This window comes from Anser anser (genome assembly GCF_964211835.1).
Source record: "Anser anser genome assembly, chromosome: 2".
Lineage (NCBI taxonomy): Eukaryota > Metazoa > Chordata > Aves > Anseriformes > Anatidae > Anser > Anser anser.
In genome coordinates this window covers 59,143,646-59,166,340 of record NC_139721.1, presented here as the reverse complement: position 1 = coordinate 59,166,340, position 22,695 = coordinate 59,143,646, and positions in this window count along the sequence as shown.

Sequence of the window (22,695 nt, the reverse complement as noted above, 5' to 3'; positions counted from 1 at the left end):
ACATAGAATTCACTCATCAAACCATTATTGAATTAGATGACCAGAGCAGCTTCTACGAGTCAGTAGGCAACATGGCTGAGATTTCTGCCTTGTGTGTTGCAAGGAATAACTGGAGACAGAAATCTTTATCTTTCACAGGCGTAGTCAGTCAATTCATCCTAGTTTTGGATGGTTTATATAAACTTAATGACCAATTAAGCAGGCCTCTAAAGGGACATATTCTTGTAATTAGTGACTGGAAATTTTATCTAAAAAACATGACCAACCTAACAAAGTATTCCAGTATCTGATTCAATGCCATTTTTTTGTCTTGCTAATATACATGTAAAATACAAATGTTTAATAAAAATGAAGGTCAGTTGTAAGACATGACTTGCTGTATCTGCCAGTTACTCTGGGCAGGTCACATGTGTCCATTTGACAGAAATAAAAGTCAGGTCACTGTGAAGAGCTCATGAAATTCCACCCTTTTTTTATTTGCATTAGATACCTGGTAGATATTTATAGGATTGAATCTATAAATTTTCACTTTGTTCTTGTTCATATCACAGCTCATAATGGCATTTACAATAGCTAAAAGTCACTTTATTTCTTTTTATGTTTTGGACAAATAAAAGTAGAATTATTAGGGAACTTATTTCCAGAGATGAGGAAATAAGAACTGTCTAGAGTATAAATAACAAATAAACTGTGCTAGTGACCTTTTGGTAATATCTTCCACACATTATTCTAAAACTATTTTAATCATGTTTTTAACAATCCTGTAGTGTTGGATCCAAGATGAAATACTGTTGGAAATCATGATTTTCAAAATCCCGTGTATGTAAACTGTCACCATTAAATTAACTAACTGGCCACTGACACCAAAATCTGACTTTTACTCCTTGATTATAAAGTCTTTCAATGCCTGCAACATACTTCCCATTTATGCCGCCCTTTCTTTATGCTTAATTCAGTAAGAATTTTTATAAGTATCTCCCAAGAATGTGATTAGGAATTACAAGAATGATTTGCATAGAACAAGATGAATGCATACCCTTAAAAGTCATTATCCTCAAAGACTAGCACACTAAAATAGTCTGTTAATAGCAAATATAATAATGACTGTGCATCTGAAAGGTACCATAAGTAAAATTTTATGATTACTAAGGAGAATGTTTTAAAGTACTACTCTGTGTTTCTCATAGCCATATATATAATAAACCATCTCAAGCTGTATATTCAAAGGAAAATAGTTCACTTCTTTTAAGGTAAACATTTAAGTCAGGTGAGTTTTCAACTATAATTCATATCAAATTGTTGCTGGCCAAATGAAAATATAACACAATAAATTACTGATAAGTTTGTCTTGCTGTACCATATACGATCTGTTTTCAACATATGTGTGATGTAAATGCAGTGTGATATAGGTATAAAGCATCATTAGATCATCAGGTCTTTATGTGCCCAAATGCCTTTAGAGGCAGCTGTGAATCACTTACAAATTTGATTCCAGGAATTTCAGTTGCCAGGATAGACATGTATTCCTATGTTTATAATACATAATGTATATGCATATTGTATATATGTATAGACATACATAAATAGGTATGAATGCATATATACATGCAATAATTTAAAAATTTTAGTCTTTTAAACTACTACGGCAAAGGCCTTAAACAAGTTGTAAGCACGTATCTAAGGGCTTTTTGAATACAAATATTTATTAATTCGGGTCTCAGTTTGAAGTATAAAACAAAGTTTGGCAAAAATATTGAATTCATATTCCCTTTATTACTTTTCTAAACTAATCTTGATGTTATATAATGAACTTTATTGTTTATGTAACATTACCAACTGTGAAAGATAAAGATGTAGTTGTCTAGGCTGTCACATTTAGATTTACTATACAAGTTACGGAAAAAAAGTTCTTTTTTTTTTTAAAAAAAAGCTTAGCTGTATTATCTATTTTAACAGTAACTATCATATAAAGATTAAATTCTATTAATTGTCAATTAGAAACTAATATTCATGTGTTAATAGAGGTATATTTTTTCAGTAAGTTCAGTCATTAAAAATGCTATAACATGTCCAGCAATATCAGAAGTCTCAAACTAATCATAAAGTCAAATATTTTCTTGCTGCTAGATAAATTCTAATTATCTACTGCAGATAAACACAAGCGACATTTGATGGACAGAGTATGTTCAGATGGAAACAAATGAAGTGAAATGAATAGTTCTTTGCCAAAGGATACTCTTCTGTAGTGAGAAAAAATTAAAGTTCAAATCTTTTATGAGCACACTCAGACATTCAGGGATGGCAAAGATCATTCTGTTGTGGGCACTACCATAGTATAAAATGTGATGACATAAAGAGTCTGAAGCATGAAATGTGCATTAGACTACTACAGCCACCAGGTTAAAGTAAATTCTACATTTTTTTCCTCCAGCATTTTGTATCCTACCTCACCGATCATCTGAAATCCCCCAGAGGTATCAGACACTAATCAAAAATTTTATTACATCATTTGCTTTTCCATATATATATGTGGATATATATGTATGCATTATGTATATCCTTCTTTCTATTTGAAATAAGGATGTGTGAGAGCATAACAGCATAACTTATTTGCCCTAGGAACTCCTGGTTTCCTACAAGCTGAATCTAGCTGTTGAAGGAACATTATGGCAACTGTTTCATTACTTGGTATTCAGTTTGCTGGGAAAAACAAACAAACGAACAAACAAAACAGAAACAAAGCCTGGATCATTTGACTTTAGAAGAAAGGAAAAAAAAAATCTTTTCAGAAGGACTAAGTGAGATGCACATACATTAAATGAATATGAATAATTACAGTTGTTGGTCATTCAGAATTCATTTCTGTGCTTTGAAGCTTGTTCTATGTGAGTGAACGGGCGTGGACAGGGACTGCTCATTCATTGTCTGCAGGGTCTGACATGAAAGGCTGATAAATGAACACTTGAAACATATACTCTATTTTTCAATTTAGTAAACAGAACATGGCCATTTCTAAACTACTTTTACTGATCAATTGTCAAAGTCTTATGCTGTCTGTAACTGCAGCAGTTGAAATATGTTTGTTCTCAAACAAACAAAAAAAGCAGTTGTGTCTGTGAAGCATGGTATCTAGAATTTAAAAGAAAATATATGAATATGAACAAATTTAGAGAAAGATATTCCTTTAATTTAAAAGTTTTGGTTTTGCCTATTTTGTTAATTTTAATAGTTATTTATCAATCTTAATTTGTCTGTCTCACTGGTACCAAGGGTGAAAATAGAGCTTCAAATAATTTAATATAATTTCACATAGCTGGAGTGAATTAACAGTGGAATTAATATAGTGTTGAGAGACAGTACTCATTTTCCTATCATTGATGCAAGGTCAGTGACTAATACTTTGAGACAAATTTAATTATCAGTTCTACACTGAACTCCACTGAAAGCACATATTGAAAATTAGTGTTGAAAACCTGAAAATATATCTGAGTCCTCCTTTATAACTAAAAAGGAGAGTGGCAACTCTTTAGCATGATTATTCATTCTGTTTTTCAGGTAATTTATTGCTGCAAGAGCAACAGCTGTGGTTAAATTAATTTATAGTGTGTAGTAGAAGAACAGGGTCTTAGCCACTCATCTGAAAAAGCTAGTTAATATCTTTTTAACCCTAACAGACTAAGATTTGAAATTCATGTTGCTATTGGTTGCCATCTTAGATCATATGTGAAATGGGCTTTATAGTATTTTAACTCCCATAAGGAAAATTCTGGTTGCAATATTGATCAATTTTAGTTACCTCTTAATTCTTGCTTGTACAAACACCTTTGTGAGAAAAGATGAAAGAGATAACATCTTTTTAAGATTTTACTGTTTTAAAAAATGGTATTTATGTGATTTTTTTAATATATATATTTTTTGGACCTTCTGAACTTTAGGTTGAAACTTTACTGAATTTTACTGAGTTTTCGATTTGGTACTGTTAATAGTGATACTATTCATATATATGGCCTAGCTTCTGTGAGATACATACTCACAATACCTTAGAAATTTGTGGTTGTTCAGAAAATTGCAGTTGGATTCTGAACTATATAACTGGATGTAGTGTTTTCACTAAGCTTTCGTGAGTTTATTATAACTGTCACACTAGTGTAAAACATTGCTAGCTTCACAGCTACTTTGTGTGAGCATGAGTAATACTTCCTTAATGCTAATCAAACAGGCAAAAAAAAATAATAAAAAAAAAATTGAAATGACCTAAGTATATACTGGAAATCTATTTTGAAATTCATTGTGAAATTTCACTTCTCCCAGGAAGTGGAGTGACATTAGCATCAACTGACATTAAGTAAGAGTCATGGTTAAGGATGTGTTTGGAATTGTGCGTGGTTGATGTTTCCTTATCTGGTCGTTGCTTGTTGGCTTGATGCTGCGGGAATGCTGACTATACATTACTGCATTTCAAGTACAGTTTTCTAGCAACAGCTTGAGAAATAATAACTAAATATAGACTATTATATGCAACTCTGGAATATTTAATGTATCCTTATCACAGTCTGGTGAAGTAGAGATATGTTTCTGTTATACTGGTAGGAATGCATGACACTGGTAATTTCCTCTGTGAGCCGCTGGTTGGAAAACAGCAATCGTGCTTTGGTTTCAGTGGTCAATCTTCTTGAAATTTTCACTGATTCAATGTGATCTATCAGTCTTTAGCCTGGAGAAGATGTTTGACTCTGGGAATTTGAGGTCTGTCTTCATCAGATATGAAACAAAGATCTGAAACCTGAAAACAGATTTCAACCATTTGCTTTCAGTTACAAATGGAAAAGTAAAAAAATGAAAAACAAAACAAAACACCCTAACAACATAGAGGGGGAAGGGAGAAGGGATTAATTTTGTTAGCCTCATTTAAAACTGATAAAACAGTCCAAAGAAACTACCATAAAAACCAGTATACATTGAAGGTGTATTCACCACTACCACCAAAAAAAATAAAATAAAAAAATAAATTGAAACATATTCCGTGAAAATTATTTTAAAATCTTTAATTAGATTATTTTCAATAGTTTAGATACGTGATTTTATGTGGCATTTCACGATAAGTTTTAAGCAGCAGAAATACTGTTATATTTTCACTGCTGAATATATATTCAAAGGTCTAGGAAAAAAGTCAAAAAGATATTTGGAAGAAGAATTGTTTTCAAATTACACCACCACCCCACCACCCCTTAAAAATAAATTATCTTAAAAAATCCTTAAATTGCACAAATATAGAGGTACATATACATACACACCTATATGCTAGAAAAGAAAATAAACTTCATAGAATCATAGTATCGTAGAATGGTTTGGGTTGTAAGAGACCTTATAAACCATCTTGTTACAACCCTCCCTGCCATGAACAGGGAAACGTTCCAGTAGACCAGGTTGCTCAAGTCCCCATCCAAACTGCTCTGCAACACTTCCAAGGATTGGTCATCCACAGCTTCCCTGGGCAACATGTTTCAGTGCCTCACCACCCTAAGAGTAAAGACTTTCTTCCTTATATCTAATGTAAATCCACCTTCTTTTAGTTTAAAGCCATTACCCCTTGTCCTATCACTATGCAACCTGATAAGGAGTACCTCTCCAGCTTTCTTGTAGGCCTTCTTTAGTTACCGGAAGGCTGCTATAAGGTCTCCCCAGACCCTTCTCTTCTCCAGGCTGAACAATTCCAACTCCCTCAGCCCGTCTTCATACCAGAGGAGCTCCAGCCCTTTGACCATCTTTGTGGCCCTCCTCTGGACTTGTTCTAGTACTTCCACAACCTTCTAGTGCTGGGGGCCCCAGAGCTGAATGCAGTACTCCAGGTGGGATCTCAGGAGAGCAGAGGGAGAGAATCACTTCCTTCAACCTGCTGGACACACTTCTTTTGATGCAGCCCAGGATACAATTTGCTTTCCGTGCTGCAAGCACACATTGCCAGCTCATGTTGACCTTCTCTTCAGCCATCATCCCCCGGTTCTTCTCATCAGGTCTGCTCTCAATCCATTCTCCACCCAGCCTGTATTTGTGCTCGGGATTGTCCTGACCCAAGTGAAGGACCTTGCACTTGGCCTTGTTGAGCTTCAAGAGGTTCTCACAGGCCCACCACGCAAGCCTGTCCAGGTCCCTCCAGATGGCATCCCTTCCCTCCAGTGTGTCAACCATATTGCACAGCTTGGTGTCATCAGCAAACTTGCTGAGTGTGCACTCCATTTCACTGTCCATGCCACCAACACAGATGTTAAACAATGCCAGTCCCAATACTGACCCGAGGAACTGTTACTGAGGAACACTTGTTACTGATCTCCACCTGGACTTTGAGCCATTGACTGCCACTCTTTGAGTGTGACCATCCAGCCAATTCCTTACCCACCAAGTGGTACAAATCTTTGTCTCTTCAATTTAGAGAAAAGAATATCATGGGGGACAGCGTCAAACGCTTTGCACAAGTCCAGATAGATGATGTCAGTTTCTCTTCTGCTAATCTGCTAATGCTGTAACCCTGTCATAGAAGGCCACCAAATTTGTCAGACATGATCTGCCCTTAGTGAAGCCATGTTGGCTCTCACCAATCACCTCCTTAAACTTAAATCCTATGTAAATTAATTTGCCATTCACTATGAGACTACTGTGATAGAGCTTATATGCTCTTTAGTTTAATTTAATGATAATATGCTGTTGATATCCGAAGTTAAGCTGATGGAAAAGTACCAAGGAAGGTATAAGCAGGAAACATAAAAGCTGCAAGAAGGAAGATGCTGAAATCAGTAATGCTGAGGCTGTGGGGGAGCAGTGGGATGCCTGGTCCCAGACTGATATCCCCTAGGTTAGCAAAGTTTGCTTTTTCCAGACTAAGCAAGGGATACAAGTACAAACTGAACTTGAAATGTGCAATTTTAGGTAGCAAAGGGGAAGAAAGTCACAAAGCTTAAATGATGAGAGAGAATGTAGACAGATATTGCAATGAGTAATCTACTCACTGCAGTGTGAAAATGAAAATAAGTGGGCTAAAGGGAATGTAAGAAAGCTTTCTGGGGAAAATTAAAGATTTTTTTTTTTTTATGGTTTTATGCTACGTGCCACTTGTGAAAACAATACAGTACTGGTCTGTTCAGCACCTGTGCTGTAGTGATTTCAATTACTTCATTATCCATAAAAGCATAGAGAGAAAAAAAAAAAAAGAAAAAGAAAAAAAAATTATATGCACTAGGGAAAAAAAAACAAACCTGCAATTTGTGACTTGTCCATTGCTATATTGCTATTTAACTTTTTATGCTATTTTACTTTTGAACAGAGCCAGAACAGTTTTTTTTCTTGGATTTATTTATTTTTTGCCCTTCAGTGAACAAAAATAGTACTTAAAAGGAATTTTTGAATATTGGTGTGGAGATGACTGTCACTGGTATTGTCATAACATACATCATGTAGTGCAACGATTTCTGTCAGAATGACATTAGAACTGAAGCCTAAACTATACTCTTCATCATTTTCACAGTTCAGACAAGAAAATTTTGTTTATCAGGAGACGATCTTATGAACTACAGGGCAGCAACACCAACTTGTTTTGTTGAAAATTATCTTCAAATACCCTGAATTTGGAAGACATTCCAAATAAAGCAAAATAAACTTGCACTAAACTGAATTTCTTGCTTATTCTTTCAAAAGCCTGTTGGGATTCAGGTTTATATCTAATTAATCTGATTGTGCAGAATAGGCACCTGGTCTTGGTTACTCTTAAAGATATGATTTAACTCTACAGCATGATTCTTATGGTTAATTATTTGCAAACGTCTCTTCACTAACTTTTTATAAACAGAAAGAGAATTATATTCATGTAAATCACTCTATCAATTTTTTCTGAACCTAGAATTTATCATATCAAAACAGAGAAAATTTTATCTGTCAAAGGAAAGGAACTTCATAAAATGAGTAATTTGGAGGTGGCAAGGGAACACAAACAAACTAGATTTTTCAAGGAACTGCATAAAGAGTACAGAACTCTGGATAGGAAGGGTAAACTTGAACTGCATCCTAGAAGTGAAAGCTCAGCAATTCTTTCAAGAAAGTACATAAGGGAGAGGTAGATCAAGGGAATTTGTTTACTCATATTTGCATCAGCTCTTCAGAATCTGTTGTTTTTATTAAAATTAGATGCAGTAACCTACTGACAAACTAATTAATCCTTTCTAGTTCTGTTGACAATTTTGAGCCCTGGGGACCTTATGCGAGTGCAATAAATGCTATAAATGGCTATAAATCTTTTGCTTGATATCTGTTTATATATTTTACTTCTTTCAGCTTACAGTTAAATTTAAAATTTCCAATCTGGGAGTAGCAACTAGTCTTTGAGCACATACAAGCATGTATAAGAGTGAAAGAAGAAAAAAAGAAAAGAGAGGAGGGAGAGGTAATATAGCAGTAACTAATACATATATAGGTTATATAGCCTACTATACATACCTCAGGGAAGAGGGGAGAGGAATAGAGGGGAGGAGAGGGGAGGGGAGAAGAGAGAAGAGTTGAGGAGACGAAATGAGGCAAGAGGATACAACTTGCAGCCAAATTTACAAACCTAAATCTATTTCAAAATGGTAAGGGGCATTAGCTGCTGTTCTTTCAAAAGAAAAATATTAAGGAAGCTCCAAGCAAGTGGAAAATAGAATGCTATATCATACCATGAGCATAGTACCTGTATTCATGCTGAAGGAACTCAAAATATGCCATTGGCCATTAGCAATAGTGGTGTCCACTGTGAATACAGCTAGCCTATTCCTGTATAGAGATCAGTATACATGGAAATGTTGATTTTTTTCCTTGCCATGCAGAAACTTTTCTTCAGACAATAAGCAAGAAAATATATTCTATATTCCAACAATATAAAGAAAGACTGAAGGCCAAAATGTCACCTTTAGTCTTTTTGATCTTTATGTGAGTACTTTAAATATATAATTGGTTTTATTTGATTTGTAGCCAAGTCAAAACATGATGCAGTAGCACTGAAAGTGGAACTACAGGATGTTCAGTCAGTTCTGGGCACAGGTCAGGAGTTCAAAAAGGCACTTTACTACTGATACAAAGGCAGATGGATGGAATATATACATATTTAATATATTTTAAATGTTTTATAGATATATTTACATATAGATTTACACATACATACATGCATAATGCATATATAGTGTTAAAAAAGAACAGCCCAGCAACACATACTGAGAATACTTTGTTACTGGAAGAAGAAGAAGAAAGTGATTCTAAAACATAGATGAATATAAAAAATACACACTTTTTTTTTTTTTTTTTCCTATATGAAGTGGGCTGACACAGAGGTTAAGTGCAAAGACTCTCCTCTTGGTAATTGCCCAGCGCTGAGCTGAATTTCTCCAGTGCAAACGTCACGGTATACCAGAATTTGAGATAGCTTCTCTACAGTTTAGGAATCAAGAACTCATTTTATAATCTGTGATGGAAAGTAACTCTGTATTTATTCTATATTTCCATGTTCCTATAAAAAGGGAACAACTTGGTCTGGTGGAACTCCCCAGGAAAGGTGGAGGTTTGTTCTTTCTTGCAAGAAATTGAATAATCTCAGGAGAAAAGCTTTGGGGCTGTACAGTTTGGGACAGAAGGAGCTTAAACAAGGAGCTGGAAATTCTCAGTACAAAGAAAAACTGCTGAGAACACAGAGGAGCCAGGAAGATCTCAAAAGTGACAGCAGAGACTTCCTGTAGACCAGTAGAAGCTGACATATTTGCTGTAGTTTACTATCTAAAAACTTCATTGAAATTTTTGTATTTTGTCTTCCTTAAAATCTTCCCTCTTCTAAAAAATTAATTGTATTTTTGTGCTTAATTATGCCCTTTGATATTTCTGAGTATCTCACTATGAGGAAGAAATCAATACATATTCAACTCACAACTCCTGTTGACCTCATTTTAGTCAGCCCATCCCATAAGGATTTTATTTTTGTGGCCCTGCAATTGCCTTAAAAATTTTTTTTCAGTTTTCTTTTTGCCCCTCCCCATCTTTTGGACCATGTTCCTACATCAAGGACTAGCAGTATTGTTGCCCCTATCCCTCTTGTTGCCCTACATAATATAGTATGTGTATAGAATAACATAAAGAAAGCCTCAGAAATACTCAGGAAACAAAAATTAATTTAGGTAACTGAAAGTAGGGAGGCAACAATCCTTCAGTAAGGCCATAATGTGCCCATCCATTTTTAGGAGCAAACTCATTGCTTTCTACAACTTCCTGAGGAGGTGAATGAGGAAGGAGGCACCTCTTCTACCTGGTAGCCAATGATAGGATGTGTAAGAACAGCACAAAGCTGCACCAGGGAAGGTTCAGACTGGATATTGTAAAGAGAGGTAAAGACTGAGGAGTACTGCTGCCTCCTCCAGCTCCTCCAGCCCAGGATCACTCTGCCCAGGCTAGGGTATGCAGCTTTTGTTTTCCCCTTTTGCAAGTTCAACTGGTAGCAAAGCCGAGCACCTGTCACAGGCTCACACAAACTCCCACAGGCAGACACACTCAGACTCAGGACACTGACATGGCCCGTCGCACAGTTCTGCCCCAGCCACAGGCTGCCTGCAACAGCACTTACCCACAGAACTCACATAAAACATAGACACAGACAGCCAAGTTCCCTTTCTTCCCTCTGGCTGGTGGAGATAGAGTTCACTAGTGTAGGCACATATATAAAGTGCTCTCCGGGCTCACAAGAGCACAACACCCACAGATCCCTCAAATACCTGGCACAGCACCTCTGTCTGCCCAGTATCCCAGCCTGGATCCTAGGCCCCCTACCCACTTCACAGGTCACCTACACACTGGCTGGTCCAGCTTGAAGTTCACTGCACACTCACAGTACTCACAGACTTGTTCCTCAGGCACACGGCATTCACAAGTGCCCCTGGGTATACCAGCATCAAGCCACCACCTGCCTGATATCCCAGATTGGACCCAAGACTCACACTACTCACCAGTTAGTCCAGATTACAGCATGTATACACACTCACAGCCCACACACACCAGGTTTGGGGAAGACAGAAAAGATCATCACCCCCAGCAGCCAGCACCTGGCACGTGGGCTGAGACCTGCTTCATGCACCACTGTGGTGTCCCCCACTCTCCTCACTTAGGCCAATTCCCCCAGTAGCTGGTTTGGGAACACACACTGCTCCAATGGCTGAGGGTAGGAGACCCCACGCGCTCCAGTAGCTGGCACCAACCTTCACTGACACACACACACGTCTCACCAGTATCTGGCATGCAGTCTTTCGGCACATGTATACATGAGAGAGACTGTGAATAAGCAGAGAGAGAGTTAAGAAAAGATTTAACAAGATTTAATAAGACAGATTTTGGTGGTCAGCTGTGGGGCTTGGCCAGACAAGTGCGCTGACTGGCCCTGTTTTGCACGACTGTCTCTTTTCTAACCTTTTCTACCTATCCCCCTGTTTGTTGCTCCTGCTCCACCTTCCCCAAGTACAACTCCAAGGGTTTGCAAAGCTCTTCATTTTCTGCACCCTGCCAGTCCAGTGTTTCTTGGTTCAGGATCTTATCAGCTGCAAGATTCATCCTTCTTGGAAGTAGCACCTGTAGCTTGCTAACCCACTAGGTAGTGAGACTGGGAGGTTTGTATCTGGTTGTTACCTCCCACCTTAGAAGTCCTCCATCACATAACCCTGCTGGCATAAATATTCCCACATTATCACGTGCTCTCATAAATTAGTGTGACTGACCAGACAATGCCTCTGATTCTTATTATCCATTGTTGCCTTGGAAAAGCTCTTGACCAGGTACCCTCAAAGGTGCACACACTCCTCTTCTATGTACACTTACACATATTAGAAAAAAATAATCTTTACCATGAGGGTAATCAAAAACTGGAACAGGCTTCCTAGCAAGCTGATTGATTCCCCATGCCTGTCAGTGCTCAAGAGGCATTTGGACAATGTCCTCAATAATATGCCTTAATTTTTGGTTAGCCTTGAAGTGGACAGTTAATGATGATCTTTGTAGGTCCCTTTCAACTGTTCTGTGCTGTTCTATATCAAAAATAATTATATAAAAGAATACTTATAAAAATAACCTGTCTGTGGTGAAATGAATCACTCTATTTTGGATGACAGGATCAGATATTCCAGGATGACAAGTGGCTTGCAGAGCAGATGACAAACAGGTTAAAGCGTTGCATTCTGGAGTATATATTTTACTTATACTGGTCATTGTTACAAGGAATCTAGTACGTATTTTTGCATAGGAATGTGAGATCTTAAACCTGGAATGTAAAAGTCTGAAAAATTAAATGTGGGTCATTAGGTGGGAAGAAAAGACCTGGACAGTACAGTAATATAATGTTAAGTTTTGTTCCAGCAATGCATATTTCAATTTTACAACTTAACAACCATTGACTGAGGAAAAAAAAATTAAAAAATCCTTACTATTGCTTCCCAGGTTAGAAAATAATTACAGAAGATGAGGATTAGAAGGATAAAAGGGAACACAGGTCTTTCAGGATTGTCTGTTCTCTGGGCCAAGGGACAGAATGCCAACGTAATGAAATGAAATGATTTTCCTTTGCAAAATTATTGGCACCAGCTATGAAAAATTAGCATTTTAAAGTGGATATTGAAGGTTTAATAACTAAATAATTTTTCTTAAGTAGCAATAGCATAATAGTCTTGCTCTAGGGATTAGAGTGGAGCTGAAACCAAAAAAGGAAGTACGTTAGCACTTGCAGTTTATCAACAGTTTGTGCTCTTTATTTATTTTATGTTTAAAATCATTGCTTCCTGTCACAGAAAAAGAAATGAAGTGGCTATCAGTAGCTCAAGGGCTACTGCACACCATCTATTGCAAGGCAGTCAAAGTGACAAGAAAGCCATAGCCTGCCAGAGGGTGAAAGGAAAGGAAGTAGACCATAAGAAAAGAGTGAATAAGAGTATATAAGGGGAAAAAATGGTTGAGAGGCTAATACAAGTTCAGCAGTGACAACAATTAAGTCAAGAGGGCAAGTACGAGTTCACTACCAAAAAATGAAAGCCCAGTTGCAAGATGGGCAGCAAAATCAATCTTAGTGATTAGAAGCCAAGAGATTTTGTACTACTGAAAACATTTGGAAAGAGACCTGCTTTTGGCCACTGAATGGCCAGCTGAAACAACACTATTTTAGAGGGCCAGTCAGCTATAGTGTGCAGATCCAAACACATAAGCAAGCTAAAAAAAAAAAGCGTGCGAGGCATCAGAGATTGCTAGAACCAGTTCAAATGCACAAGCAGAGCAGGTACTTGCTTAAGGCATCAAAACATTTAGGAGACCAAACTATTTAATGAACATTTATTGTGCCAGTGGAGGTTCACTTATGTGAACACTTTCCAGATTGCCTGTGGTAGCAAAAACCGTAAAGCAGATGCCACTGGTTCCAGCTAGATATTGTCAGTAAAAATCACAGAGTACTTTTTCTTAAATGAAGAAAAAATGTTGAAAAGACCTATAAAAACTGAAATGAAAATCATGGGAATTACTCTTAAAAATAAATTTTGTATTTTACATTTGTATCTCCTGGTGTGTGTGGTGTGCATATGAGTGATTGTGTCTGGTTTTGGATTATATTTGGTTATTTTTTTCAAAAGCCATTCAGATGACAGTGACAAATGTACAGTACCAGAAATAAAGTCTAGAGGCCAAGTATCAAGTTCACTGCAAAAAAAATGAAAGACCAGTAGCAGGGTACACAACAGATTCAAACTAAGTGGTTAGAAACTAAAAAATTTTGTGCTACTTAAAATGTTTGGGAAGGGACCTATCTTTGGAGCTGTTGCCTCTGAAAAGGCTCACACTTGCCCAAGTCCTCTGTCCTCTCCTAAGTGCAGTCATCCTAAATGCCTAGGGATCTCTCAGTGACCTTAATTAGATCATTATCGATTGAATTAAACCATTTATTTTTTTGTTGTTGTTAGAAAATGTTAAAAAAAAATTAATATCCTGATTATTTCAAATGCTGCTTTTTTGGAATTTCTCTATGTAATGATTGTGTGCAGAAAAGTGTTGGCCTCTAGTTTTTCCTATGTACCATATATTTCATAATTGAGTGTGAGAAATTTTGTTATTTTTGAACATGTGCTTCTATTTTTCTATTTTCGCTTTTGTTTCATTTCTATTTTATTGCCCTTCAAGTTCAATGTAAAGGCTTTTGAATTACTTTAGGCCATAGACAGAATTTTTTACTTTCCCATATATTTTTGGATATGTGATATATTTTTTTTGAATAGTTGAATAACTCAAATAAAATAATTTCTAATTTATTTTAGACCACAGATAGAATAGACAGAATTTTTTACTTTCCCAAATAGACTAATTTATTGAAGACAATTGCAAAAATTTGGAATTGCAATTTCCTAAACTAAAGAAAAAAAAAGCCAAACCTTTTTTTGGTCTCATATTTAAGCTTGGTCTTTAGCAGAAGAAAACTAACCATTAAAGATGCAAAAGCTGTATGCTTAAGTTGTTATGACCACATTTGTCAAGTCAGAGGTACACCTAAAGTGTTCATCAAAAAGCTTATCTTCATCGAGTTTATTTATTTATTTATTTATTTTTGAGTAATGACAACTGTAGGACTCATCTGTTTTGTTGTCCCATTCTACTGTTTGCACAAGATAAGTAAACATGAAAGGGAATTACTTAAAAATAAATCAAAAAAAATATTTTGAGAAAGAAATTGAAAGCAACAGAGGCTTTATCTTTAATCAATATTATTTTGATACACAAGAAAGGCAATGCATCAGTACTCCAATAATGACTTAAAAATTCTTTCTTTGAACTGTAAGCACTTTGCAAAATTATTGAGTTCTCCTCAAACACTCTCTTTAGATTACATGCTGATGAGAAAGATAAAAGATAAATATCTGAAAAGTTTAATATATGCCAAACATTGATAAAATAAATACATACATTTAAAAAAATACCTCTTTTCCAATGTTTTTCATGTTTTATTTCTCTTCAGAAAATAAGATGAACTCACTTTCCTTCTTTCTTTATAAAAGATTGATATTCAATAAAAAAAACACAGAATGAAAGAAAAGATTTATATAAAATTTAAACAAAACAATAAATTAAGGACAGGAAGAGAAGTTTAAGGAATGAGTAACTGATGAGAAGGATTGGTAAGATCTATAATTTATACACAGAACAATAATATGTAAAAGTAATAAACAAGAGTAAACTAATAATATTAATTGCAAACACCAGAAGATCATCATATTTGATGAAAAGAACATTGATTTTCTTCCACTTTTTTTTTTTTTTTTCCTGATTAGAATGCTGGGTGCTGAAGCAGCTTTCATGCAGAGAATATTTTCTATATGATATGATTTTTGTTTGCATTGATGTGCATAATGTGTTAATATTTGTTGTTATGAAAACAAATGCATAACATTTCTCTCTCTCTTTACTTTTTTGACATCTACTATGAATTTGTGTTTCATTACTTAAGAAGCAAGAATTTCCCAGAGTAAGGGAAAAATCACCTGAAATTTATCTTCTGCTGTATCAATACATCTGACTGCTTTACAAATTTTTATGAGATAGATTAATTTAAGTATGATTTTTTCCCTCCTCCTTTTCAGTCTTGACAACTAACAAATGCTAGTCAGTAATCAATTAAAGTTAATTCCCATTTCATTTCAGTTTGTCCTATTCAAGGGATAGCTTTTAATCAGAAATGATATCAAAGATCCTATCACTGTTGCTGTTAACAAGCTTTACGAGCTTGAGACATTCTGGTGACTGTTCTAAATAATGCTGGGCTCTGAAAAAGCAATTCTGATAACATGCAACCTGGCCAGACTCCCAGTGAGTTGGAGTGATTCTACTGACTCAAGGAGCTAGATCATTGTTGGAGATTGTAAGCTGAATTTGCAAAAATTCTTTGCCTCAGCTGCTTTTATGGAAGCAAATGTGAACATCAGCAGTACTGTTCTAATGGTCCCTGAGCTGGGAAATCCAATCCGATGGAACCTGGATCTCCTCAATACCAGGAAAAATTGTGTGGAAGATGTGTTGCCAGCCACCATATATAATTGCTAACAAGCAAAGATATAAGCCAAAACAAGATTATTTATTTGAAACCACAAAGTAATACTTTATAATTATGTAAAGTTTTAAAAATCACACATAAAATACATCCTGTCTGAAATTTGTGGGCCTTGAAATGACATCCAAAATAACCCACAAAGCAAAAGCTAAAATGAAAATCCAAACTCATCTCATTAAAACCACAAATTAGGTACAAGGAATTCAAAACTGACAAGGAGAGCTCCATACAGATTTGAACCCCAAACTTTCATTTCTTTAGTTCATGTGGATAACTGGCAACTAGACAGAGGGCAGCATTCTAAGCAGCTGCAGATGGGGAAAATAGCTATGAAATACTGCTGATAAAATCTGTCTCACTAGGAAGTTGTCAAAAAGTGACTTTTAGCAGAATCTCAGTTCCAGCAGAACCAGATCTAGCTAAAGAGAAGGAAAGATAGCTTTAAGCCACCACTGTTCTTTGCTTATCAAAATATGTCATACAAAATATGAAGTAATTTTGAGTAGGCTCTCAGTTCTGAAGATCAAAAGACATATCTCCGGTTATCTACAAACCAGAACTGCATTTTTTGCAAAGGGTAAAAGAATAAACTTACCACTACTCTGTGTATTTTATTGTTGTCATTTAAATGCACTTAATACCACTTTTTCAGCAATTGATCTCATATTTAATATTTAAATACTTACATGATAATACAAGAATATTTGGGCTGTAGCAAATCTTCCAGTTCTCTCTCTGCCTTAGTAAACTGCAAGACCTGCTCCCTGCTCTCTAGATCTTTCATGCCATGTGTCCCTTAGTAATGTTGGGTGAATCTTCATCATACCTGAGAATCAAAGTATGAAATTCATTGAAAGTCCAAATTGCTAACAGTATAAACGTAAATTTTGTTATAGAGTTTTGTTATAGAGTTTTGTTATATGCTATTCAAGCAACACTAATCTCATTCTGCTGTGTGTCTAAAAAACCTCAAAAGATAAATTATTGGAATTATGCAAACTGTATAACTGTTACATAATTCAGAATGTTTCTGATTTACTCCAGATTAATCCTTTGCCATGTGAAAGTTCGTAAGAACACATATCTTTGGAAACTGCAAATATTTCCCACTAGACAATACAGTTGTAGATGAAACCTTCTCTATGAAGAACTATTCCATAATATTTTTATATTTTTAATGTGCTTGTAAAAAAAAAAAAATCTCCAAAGACATGATGACATTTGGATTATTTTCCTGATGAAAGCATTATTGTCCCCCAAATCCACTTTTGCTGTTATCCTAACAATCTATCACTTTACATCTTATTTTCATTTAGAAAAACAAAACAAAACAAAACAAAAACCACCTTCACTATCATTGCAACATCATTATCATCAACATGTTTTTCCATTAAAACTCAAAACAGATTGCATGTACACACTAGCCTGTTAGGTTTTTCACAGATATTTGTAAAGAACAGTGGCTTTGCTCTCTAATGTAGTTGCACCATATTTGCCTTAAAAAGAACATGCAGAAAATGATTTTTTTTTAATTTTTATTAAGTTTTGATCTACTTGGATTTGTAGTCTCTGAGGTCTATATTTGGCTTGGAATAATGACATACTTGCACTCTAACCTGAATTTTAGCTGACTGTCATCAAAATAATATATCTAATACAAGCTTAAGCTCAGTCATAATTCTGTGACTGATCACTGCAAAAATTCTTAAAGCCCAAGTTTTAAATTGAAGATTTTATACAATTCTTTGCAAAGATCATGACAGATAATACATGCAATACTCCAGGAGATCAGTAAGGAAGCTCTGAAATTGGTTATAAGGAGCTGAGTAGCATTAGAAACAATAGTGCTTTTCTGATGTTTGCTTTTATGCTAACCTTGCTGTGCCTCAGAAAACAACAAATCTTTCTGGGAATCTTTACAGTTGTCATGAGGAAGCTATAGTGAATTTTCCAGCTCTTTCAGTGTATTATTTATTAGATTTCCCTCTTAGATTTAATTGTCTTTCATTCTTTACCAAAGAGTTGTGACTACAAATTCAGGTAAACCTTCTCCCATTTTTAAAGGTAAACGGAGATACTACTTTTCTTCTTAGTAATAAGAGTTCAATTTCATCAAAGCTTTTAAAGAAAAGCTTAGTTTAAATCCTGGTGAGGATAAAAAGGATTCAGTTCTGCAAAATCAACTAAATGAATTTTGGCTACTTGAAGACTGATTTGAATAACCCCATTTCAGTAGCCACCAGACATGCATTTATTTTCAGGGGTTCAAGTTTTTTTCTTACAGGTCTTAGAAACTTCATATTTTATCCTTTTTGCCTGTCGTGAAGTAATCCTACTCCAGGCCAAACTCTCTCATGCCAACCTGATTTGTATTTAGAAATAATGCATTCATTCTGCTCTTCACAGATCAGGAGAGCATGTGCCTCTCCAAGCATACCTATATAAACCTATATGAACAAACTCCTCACAAACTATGGACTGGGAGGGATGCTTTGGAAATGAGAAATGTATCCTCATCAATGCCTCTTGACTGAGTACTTTTGTATGCAAATTTATGTAGGAGAAATAAGGGACAGCAACATCACTAGCTCTTAACAATGACTTTTATTTAGTTTTTGAAAGACCTGTTGTCAGTAGAGGTTTGAAAGAAATGCCTCCCTGTATACGGGATATTGTTAGTTCAGTATTTCTTTCAGGCCAACAGTAGGTACCAGTCTGATGATAATGCTAGTTATTTCACATTCCTTTTAAAAGCACCTTTAAATAATTAATTAATTCAATTAAATTTATATATACAATTAATTAAATAAATAATTTTAACTACATATAATTTAAATGGGTGAGGTGCCAAATTATGGTTCTGGATATAATAAGCAGGAAAAGAATCAAGTCCAAAGCCTTTTGACAGAAAATGTGCTACTCCCTTAGGCACTTCTTGGTTGATCTTTAGAGATCGTTAAGTGGCTCTGCTTCTACTTCTATAAATATGAAGCTAAGGATATGTTGCACAAGGTTTTGTTTATTCTTTTTACAAAAAAATGTAAGAATCTGTGTCTAAGAGATGTGTTCTTTTTTCAAACTACACTATTGTATTTTCAGAGCCTTTAAATAAATAGCTTTAGAACAAAATCATGCTATGTTTATACATGTGCTTATCTTCTGGGGATCTACTTGTATTTCAGAAAAAGAAACACATGCATAAAGCATTCAAATTGTTTTATATTAAAATACATAAATAATGTAAAATTATATTTCCATAGAAATATAAAAAATAATTTTCAGATCACTTCTGATAACTTGCAGAGAAAATAAAAAAATAATGTCAAATATATATGCATTTTTATATAGCAATTGTCTTACAAAAATTTAGTACTGCTTCCACCAGTCAGGAGAAAATGAAGATTCCTGAGGGAAAAAGAAAACAAAGATAACTGGAGTGGAAAACTAGGTTTAATGAGTACTTTATTTCAACTGCTGCAAATTTTCAGACAATTACAAATATTTACAACTCCTAATTTTGAGAATGTTATACTAAATTAAAACCACTGAGAACATTTCAGGGCCCCAAGTCTAGCTGCTTCACATAGCTGTAAAACAAATGCTAGAAAGTTGCCCTAAAAGCTCTAGGCTTTCTCAGAACTATGTATAACTATCCTGTACCCTGTTTCAGACCATGAGACAATGGAAGCTCCAAAGCTTTTTAGCTAATAAAGATTTCAACAGAAAGTCTTACATTAAGTCTGTGTGTATGTATTTACATGTATGTAGCACAGAGAAGCCTTAAAGGAAAAATATTGTGAAGGTAATACTAACAAAAACAGATTGTTTATTTGGAATGTTAGAAAACACAAAAATGGATTCCCATTGTATATTCCAAGTTATGCTAGGAAAGGTCTAGCATATTAGGAAGAATTTCTTCACACAGAGGGTGGTCAAGTATTGGAATGGGATGTCCAGGGAAGTGGTGGAGTATTTAAGAGACGTGTGGACAGGGCACTAAAGGACATCACTTAGTGACAGGACTTGGTTGGTCAGATTGATGATTGGACTTGATGATCTTCTAGGTATTTTCCAACTGAAATGATTCTGTGATTCTATGATTATATTCCATTTTCTGCTCTGCACCTCTTTTGGGCTTACCCTGAGTTGCCATGCGACCATTCCTAAAATTTTGGGCATAGCCAGAAAAATTCCCAGTGAAGGTTACTGTGCATACAGGTAAATGCAAAAACTCTATCGTGCATTAAACCCGATCTTCAGGACTGGAAAAACTAGTTGTGCATATTCATCAGAAGCAGATGGGTTGAAGCATACAGTTATACCACTGAGCTCATGGACAAAATCACAAGACAAAATCACATTTTCCTATTCCCTTGAAGGAGGGAGAGGGATAGAGCAGTTGTGGTGGAGTTCAGCTGCCCAGATGAGTAAAAACACCACTTTTTAAAATTAAATATTGATGGCATTGTTTTGGTTGTCATAACTGATAACAATTTTTAAAAAGTCACTTACCAAGCTGGTAACTGGTGGCAGAGGGAATTAATTCACTGGAGTGTGGTGGTTTTACCTTGCTAAGCAGCTGAACTCCACCACAACTACTCTCTCACTCCCCCTCCTTAGAAGAGGAGGGGAAGAAGTAAATGAAAGAATAACTCATGGGTTGAGATAAGGGTAATTTAATTAAAGGGAAAAAATAATTATTAAGGAAAGATTATTATTAATTAAACAATTTAACTAAAGGGAAAAAAGCTGCAGGGAAAGTTAACATCCCAGCCAGACCCAGTACATGGAGTTATGCTAATTTACATAAGATATCTAGAGTTTCTTTAAAAGCATATATCAGTAGGTTTTTCTACTACTGAATTTTGTTTGTTTGTTTGTTTGTTTTAAATTTTTTAACTTTTCCATTACATAAAGAGTTTATAACAAGATGTCACATCTGGCTAACATGTCAATCTAGCATATTTTAGTTATGAACACTTTTTTCACCTTAAATTTAAAATGATGTTCAAGCAGAATTTTGTTTTGTCCCAAGTCCATTGAGTTTTCTCTGAGCAGAAGTGACAAAAAACGAGGACACCCACTTTCTTAGATACCTTCTATTACTCAGTGTGACCTGAAATAAAATTGATAGATGGAACTGAAGCTGATAGGTAAATGTTTTCTGCAAACTAAAGTACCTTCTATTTTGTCAGTTATTTGATTCTTTTTCAGCTTGTTCAGCACCTACATAATAAAATTTTCTGTCAGTCCACTGATTCACTAAATTAACCACGTATGCTTTGAAAAACAAATAGGTGTACTTAGCTATACTTTTTTCTGATTTTTTAGGAGGAACAGAAGAAAACTATGTCACTGGTGCACGATTTGTCTCCTTATGACGAATAATTTTGCTTGTTATTGTATGAGACATATTTTCTCTCAGTTATATCAACTTCATTGCTCCTGAAGTAGAGGATGAATCACCTAAGAACAAATGCACATTTTTTTTCTTAAATCTCTCCCAGAAAAAACAGGCCAAAGTGATGGAAATGTGCCTATGCAATTAAGAGTTGGAGTTCAGCTGAGATTCTAAGTCACTTACATAGCTTAGACATCTTTCTTTACATTCTTTTTAAATTGATGTCATTCTTTCAGAGTCAACAGAGTGCTGACAGCCTATAATACTGGGAAAGCTGACCCAATGTGTCAAATATCATAATTATTATCACATCTTAAAGCAGATCTGCTTCCCTGGGAACGTTTTGAGTGATGACGATGAAATACAGACTTAAGCATCATGTTTAATCTTAGAAATGTATATATAATTGTGACTTCACGCAGACTGTTGTTCAGTCTTCACTGATTATAATTTTCTTACCTGTGCGGTCCATAAAACCTTAGAAAATGTGCAACTTCAAAAATTAAATTCACTCCGGCTCTGTTTTCTCAAAACTTTTTCTTTTATAAGCTTATCAGAGTAACTGCAATAGAGTAAATGAGAAAGCCATACACTGATTAATGTAAATCTCTGTAGTTTGCCTGGCTAATAAGGGCTGTCTGCAATTCAGTATGGGAATTCGCATATTATGGTAAGTTACTAAGATAGAACTGTGCTGTCATTATGTAAATAGAAGTGCAAGAAAATGACTGACAGAAATAAGTATACACACTGAGCTGTAAGGGTGAGTTAGGTAAATTATATATAATTATATATACACATATATATATAATATACATATATATGTATATATATATACATACATGAATTCTTACTGACTAAAATATGCTTGGCTTGGAAGCAATAGTACTGGAAGAAGTGGAATATGCAGAAATAGAAAGAGGAACAGAGTCTGCTACCGTTTTCAGAGACTTTCTAGAAGTTAATTTTCTGCCAATATCCCTACTACAAAATGAATAAAGTATTTGTTCACCTTATAAAGATGTCTGGGCTCTTAAATCAGTAATGAGCTCTGAGACCCTTAATAAAAGAGAAGAGATGGAATGGAAGTCTTAGGTGCTATAGCAACGATAATTAGTATTATAAATGTGCTAAAAGTACAATTGTTTTATTCATGTCTCTCTCTATATAT